We start from the raw sequence: 6569 nt of genomic DNA, 5'->3' as shown, positions 1-6569 counted from the left end.
GTTGGCATTTAAAACCTCCCTCACCTCTATTTTCTGAATAAACAAATTTGGAGAAGTGGGTAATTAAAGTGGTCCCTATTTAAAAAGATATTATATTTTTAAACGAAGACGGAACTTAAGACAATTTTGTTTTACTGGAGAGCGGAAAGTGCCGAAAGTATGTATGCACAATGTCCTCAAAATATGCAAAAATTAATTTAATGTATAATAGTAATTAAAGTATTGGGAATATATTATTATAACTTGTAAATGCAGATAATTTTTTTCAAAACAAGCACTGATAACCTTAGACCCCTTATCATTAGGTAATTATTTTTATTAAACAATGGTATTTCAATTTAACGATAAACAAATATGGTACTACTAAAATGAAACACCGAAAAAAGTAAAATATTTAAAATTTATTTAATAACAATATATGATAAAGCAGAGTCTTAATAATAATTATAAAAACAGTTTCCCTAAATAAGTAGGAACCATATTGCATTAATCCCTTTTCTTAAGCGCAACTTTGACACCATTCCCCGATTTTAAAACAGTCTCTGGAGACAACTGTACTTCATGCCTTGGAACAGTTGGTTTTATTTCGAACTGCCGGACTATTTTCGAAATGACACTTTTCATTTCTAACATGGCAAATTTTTGGCCTAAAAATTTTAAATGTTGCTATAATGAAATATATTAAATATTAACACACCGCCTACCGATACAATTTCTACGTCCACCACTAAATGGAATGTACGAAAAAGGTAACGCATTATTAAAATTCTCGAATCTTTCTGGTTTAAACTTTTCAGGTTCGGGAAAATAATCCGGGTTCCTATGTAAACCGTAAATAAAAATAACAATATTAGTATTCTTGGGAATTACATAACCATCTGAAATCATTTTTTTAATAAATACGTATACTACTCTAGTCTTCAAAATCTACCAAAATTTATTTCCTCTGTAGTAGGTATACCTTCCAATAACGGGAACTGAAGGATACAAACGAAGAGTTTCTTTCAGAACGCACTCCAAATATTTCATATCCTGTAAATCGGAGTAATTCGTTTCAGGGTTCGTCCGGTCTCTGAATACTTTTTTCTGGTCTTGAAAAACTTTTTCCTACAGTTTAACAAAAGTGTTAATATTTATTTAAAATTCCTTCGCGTACTAAAATACCTGAACTTCAGGATGATCAGCCAAACAAATTCCAGAGGCTGTGGTATCATGACCCTAAAAATCATAATCATTTCTCACATACACGACAAGTGTGTCGTACCTCAAACATAAAAGTATCGACTTCTTCACGAATTTCAGAAATACTGAGTAGATCATCGTTTTGAGAAAACTCCAAGAGTAGATCCAAAAAAGCGGTCCTGTTCTCATCATTTCTAACAGATCTGTCTTTTTTAGAATTGATAACGTTCATAGTAAAACCGTGTAAAATTTTTAGCGCCTTTTGTTGTTTATAGTAGTCTCTTGTCAACCAATAGAACGCATCGTGGATTTTAAATGGCGAAAAAGTTCTCTCGATGATAGTTTTACACATATTTCTTACGCTTTGAACGTAGGCGATGTTATGGCCACTTTGAGCATTTATTTTTGTTCCCATAGCGGTTTCTGCAAAATGGTTAGACAACGAAATTTGATAGTAATGGACTTACCACAAATAACATCAAGTGCGTATAACGTGATTACAGTATGTAAATCGACACTAGTGTCTTCATCGTACTGCTGCAGTTTTTCGATAAGAACGTCTCCTGCAGATTCGAAAACTTCAACGAATTTTTTCAGGGTTTCGAAATGGAAAGCGGGTGTTAAAATTTTCCTGCGTCTTTTCCAGTAGTCGCCTTAAATATTTTGTTTGTATTTCTGCCTTGTTTCTATTTTGGGGCTTACCATCGCTTACCAATAATCCGTTTCCAAGCCATTTCTTTAAAAATTTGTAATTTTCAGATTTTTTGATCAGGTTGTTGCTGCTTAAGATGAATTCGATTAGTTTGTAATCTTGGGTGAGAAGACCTTTGCGGATAGGACAAATTTCGGGTCCGAATCTCAAGGTAACGGTATCACCATAGCTGAGAAATTTTTTTGCGCCATCCAGTATCTCTGCAAAATTTTTAATATCCCAGTAATTAACATATTTCATGCCGGCCATTTTGAAAAAGTGGTAGTAATTCCCAATTCGAAATGAACAAAAAATTTCTTTAGGTACTTTGCGAAATAGCGGTCTAGAATTTTTTATAAAAGTTTTTATATTTTGACAAGCATATAAAACACTGAACAGTATGTGATAGTTTTTTGGTTTTTTCTACATAAATAATAATCTAAATCTGCAAAGATGGAACAGCTACCAACCAAGAATATAAAATTGCTATATTGGAAATGATTGACGATAATCCAATTGTCACTCAAAATATTGTTACGTTGACCGGGTGATTAAAATCGACGTGGGTAAAACTCAAAAATTTCTTTCTTTCTAACTCGAATTTACAAGACTAACTGTACAGCGATTGTGCACAAAATAATTCTCTCAATATTCTCAATTAGATGTTTGTGTTTTCAGAAAAATGCTTTACCACTGCTAGTAGAAAACGTAACAAATTTATGAATGGACTGCAATTAAAGAGCAGGTGGATCAAACTTGAGTTGATATTGTCAAACATTTGGAGAATAAAATAAAGAATGCGTGTAGAACTATCACTCCAGAGACTTTCTCCGAACAAAGTCGTCATTTTTGGTAATAATTCTAGCTTATGACTTACAAGGGGGTTAGCATTTTGAACATATATTACATTAAATTAACAGTTATTGCTTTAACGTTATATAATTCAAAAATTGAATTTTGTATCAAAATTTCTAAAACAACGGTGAACTAGGTATGTGTCATGTTAATAAATATACAGGGTGACTGCGAAATATATGCAAATATTTTAACCACGGCATCCCCCACCCTAGTAGAGCCGAAATATAAAAAAAAACAAATTAAAAATCGAATGGAGCAAAACCCCCATGAACCACCCTCGACACGAAGCCACTGAGCCACCTTGTAAACAGAGTTGGAAAAACGTTCGAATAAAAACGACCCAAACACTTTCAGTTTCAATTAAAAGTAAAACCGACTTTTTGCTGCTTATCATTCGTTCATTCATTTACTCATTCATCGTTAAAGGTCAGTGTGAAAGTTTTTTGGTAATTTTGATTCTGACGGATGTTTGGTCCTTGTCACAACGATTTTACATTGTTTATTGGAACAGAAATAAGAGCAACTTAGAATGCTACTACCTTTTTACAAGAAATGTTGAAAATGTTGTCCTTGACTAGCAATACAAGCGTCAGAGCGTCGCAAGAGATTTGTTGATAGGTAAAAAAACTCCGGAGTAGCGGCTGCCACTTTCACTTGTTGAAGCTCTTGGATAATTTCTGGACACTGTTGATTTCCACAAACGAATTGTTTCATCCAACCAATACACGTTTCTCGAAAACCGTCTCTTGAAATCGTACTTGTTGACGAGTATGTGGAGTTTCATGGGACAAAAAGTAAGTTACACAACGTGGACAATCAGCGGGCTCCAAACCGTGCACTTTGTCAACATGGTATGGATGTGACTGTGTTTTTTTAATGTAGGATGCACTACAAGCTGCGAAAATCCAAATTCTCCTTTCTGCCCCATCACGACCACGATCGTGAGTTTGAGGTTGAAGGTACCATGATCTCGGAGATGCTGTACCACCATATCGACACACTCTGCATTGGAAAACTGGACCATACACCGATTTCAACGACCGCTCGATAATGACTGGCCCTTTTCGTGTTTTTCACGTTGCGATTAAAAAAGTGCCTGATAAAGTTACTTTTTTGGTTCTTACTCCGAGTCCCCTACCCATTCATTGCAGTAATTATGTAGGTCACAAAACATTACCAGCGGCGCGTATAACAATTTACATTTAATTTCAAATAATTTTTTCTAGACACTGCTACCACTTAGGACCGTGAATTTTTGCCAGTGACATAATCATATTGTGAGCTATTCCCCATTTTTTTTTTTGCATGTATTTCGCAGTCAGCCTGTAGAAAGGAAGATCTACGCTACTTATGAAAATGTGCTGCTGGACAGAATAACTTGGATTAAAAGAGAAAAATATGCATTACGTGTGGTGGAGGTTATATGTAGTATGTGTCCCAAAAATATGTTTCCGGGTGGTTGAGGGAAGTTATTGCCACTTTTGGTTGGATTTTTCTTTAAGAAAAAGTACAAAAAGACTACCAGTAACAATGCAGCCACCACCAGCATTTTGCAACACATACTGGCGCATTAAAATCTTAATATGATAAGATGCAATTTCAGATTACGAATTTCGGGAACTAGAAAAGATAAATTTACTAATCTAACACTTGTCATCGATATTTCTCTAAAATAATTCGACCTTGCACAATTTCGAGTTACAAGTCTAGATTTGATTTTTACAGATTTACTGCAAAATAGAGTGTATATATCTAGTTTAAATACACAGCGAAAACAAAAATGTATACACAATTGGTTTAGAAGATCTTCCGTCTCACCAAGGAGAAAATTTAAATTAAATTAATTTAAAGTCACCGATTTAAGTACCACATTCTAGAACATTCTCTTTTACATATTAGCAGTATTAAAAAGTATACATAATAATGAAAGTGATGAGAATATTTTCTTCTAACTTCTCGTCGTCAACGACAAATACTACGAAATAAACCCATACGCCAGTGGGTCTTCTAGTATGTATGTGTTTCTTCTAGTATGGAGTATGACTCATAGGCTGGACGGCGCGGCGTTCTATAACGGAAAGCCTGGAAGCGGTTGTCGCGATGAGCCCAGAAAACTCTCGAAGCGGCGTTTTCGAACGGAACGAACAGGTTTAAATAGAGGCCACCATCTGGAACGAGGATGATTCAGTCAATTCAGTCCACGGGAGTACAGTGAAGTTGCGCCGAAGTTATTTTGTACATAAGCGCTGTCTAATAAATCACTCGTGTAATTCAAGTTATTAAGAAATAAATTGTTGAGTTTAACCCACGCCGATTTGATTCATCGTCAACGTAACAATATTTTGGAGCAGAACCCAGTAAACATAGTTACGTCGTAGCGATGTTAATGCCACTTAACTCTGTCTACAATCTTGTTAACTCTTACATCTCACACTGCGCACATTTGCGTTCCCTGTGCTATGTAATGTAATCAACAGTCACCCATGCCTGTAACATACTGGTGACATCCACATTGTTTGAGACTAGAGACGTGCTCGCTGGTACATCGTCATAACGTTGCGTTAGTACGTCGCTACATTCTCTATATTTTGATGTATCAGTTACGTTTTATTTTCAACGCCAATATAACGTATTAAATGTATCGTAAACATATGACTCTCAGTATATTTTGTTAACATGATCTATGCGATATGATTAGGCATTTCAAAAAGTCTAGTTACCATAATTTATATGTATTATTTAGGGATATGGAAATGGAGAATAAAATTTAGAGCTAACAGAACTTAATTCAAGTAAATTATTATTTTATTCAATGTTTGAAAAAATATAATATGTAATAAGTAATAAAATACAAAAAGTAATATAAATTCATAATATAAACAAATAAATATATTGTAATGGAATGAGTAAGTTTGAATCCTTTAGTCAGCAAATGCTTGTCCATTACAAGGAACTAGGTCATCAATAGTGTATAAAAGTGTAAGTGATAGCTAAAACAAGTAAGTGATAAGTCTGAGGTTGTAGTGGTAATATGTGTAAATAAATGAATAATAAATATGTCGTGGTGTTAATAACCAACCACGGTCGTGGCTATTAGAGAGGACATCACAATATATATGATTTCCTAATTTAAAAATAATACAATATAATTTACGCTTAGAAAAAGACACAGAAACTATAACTGTTGTTGTTTTTTCTTTCTTCAGGCGTTGACTAGAATGTCGTAGTCACTCTGAGCAGCGTTGTTCTACTTCTTTCTATATTGCGAAATGGGTCTTCATTGTAATTTCTTCAAAAATAAAAATTGTAATAATAATATTTATTGCAAAAAAAATACCTTTCATGGTATTCATTGTTTTTGTCCCAACCATTCTGGAACGTTCCTACTGAACGAACAAGCTACAGTAAATTCGCTGAATTTTTTTTTTTTTTTTAATACACGCCCCACATTGTTCTTTTTCCCATTACCACCTATCTGGGACGATAGCAGTTCCTGAAATAAGAAAAGAAGAAAATATTTTTATGTGTATATACCGAGTGACTCCGAAATAACTTCGGAAAATAAAACCACAACATCACGAAGTAAAGAAAATTTTAAGTAATTTCTTTTATATAGTCCTAATTCACGGGAAAAAATATCAAGATCTACACCTCATTCAGTGTCATTTGTTTTCAACTAAGCAATACACAGCAAAACAAAGAAAAAATTTAGTCACAATGAAAACTGAATAAATCATGCATCATTGACATTTAACTAGATGTTCCGTATTTGGTTTTTGAAACTGGAGCAGCAATTTAATTACTTTGAATCCGTGTGACAATTAAAGGATTTTTTTTC

The 6569-nt window shown here is 33.9% G+C and overlaps 1 pseudogene; it reads right to left on the bottom strand.

Moving 5' to 3' along the window:
- Nucleotides 1-382: 382 nt before the first annotated feature.
- LOC135130253 (probable cytochrome P450 4d14) lies at nucleotides 383-4280 on the bottom strand (annotated as a pseudogene).
- Nucleotides 4281-6569: the final 2289 nt, after the last annotated feature.

This window comes from Zophobas morio, unplaced genomic scaffold, assembly GCF_036711695.1.
Source record: "Zophobas morio isolate AGI-343-1 ecotype UQ-CSIRO unplaced genomic scaffold, CSIRO_AGI_Zmor_V1 ptg000017l, whole genome shotgun sequence".
NCBI lineage: Eukaryota > Metazoa > Arthropoda > Insecta > Coleoptera > Tenebrionidae > Zophobas > Zophobas morio.
The sequence above is the reverse complement of the archived record's forward strand: the minus strand, read 5'-3'. Positions and strand labels throughout refer to the sequence as shown.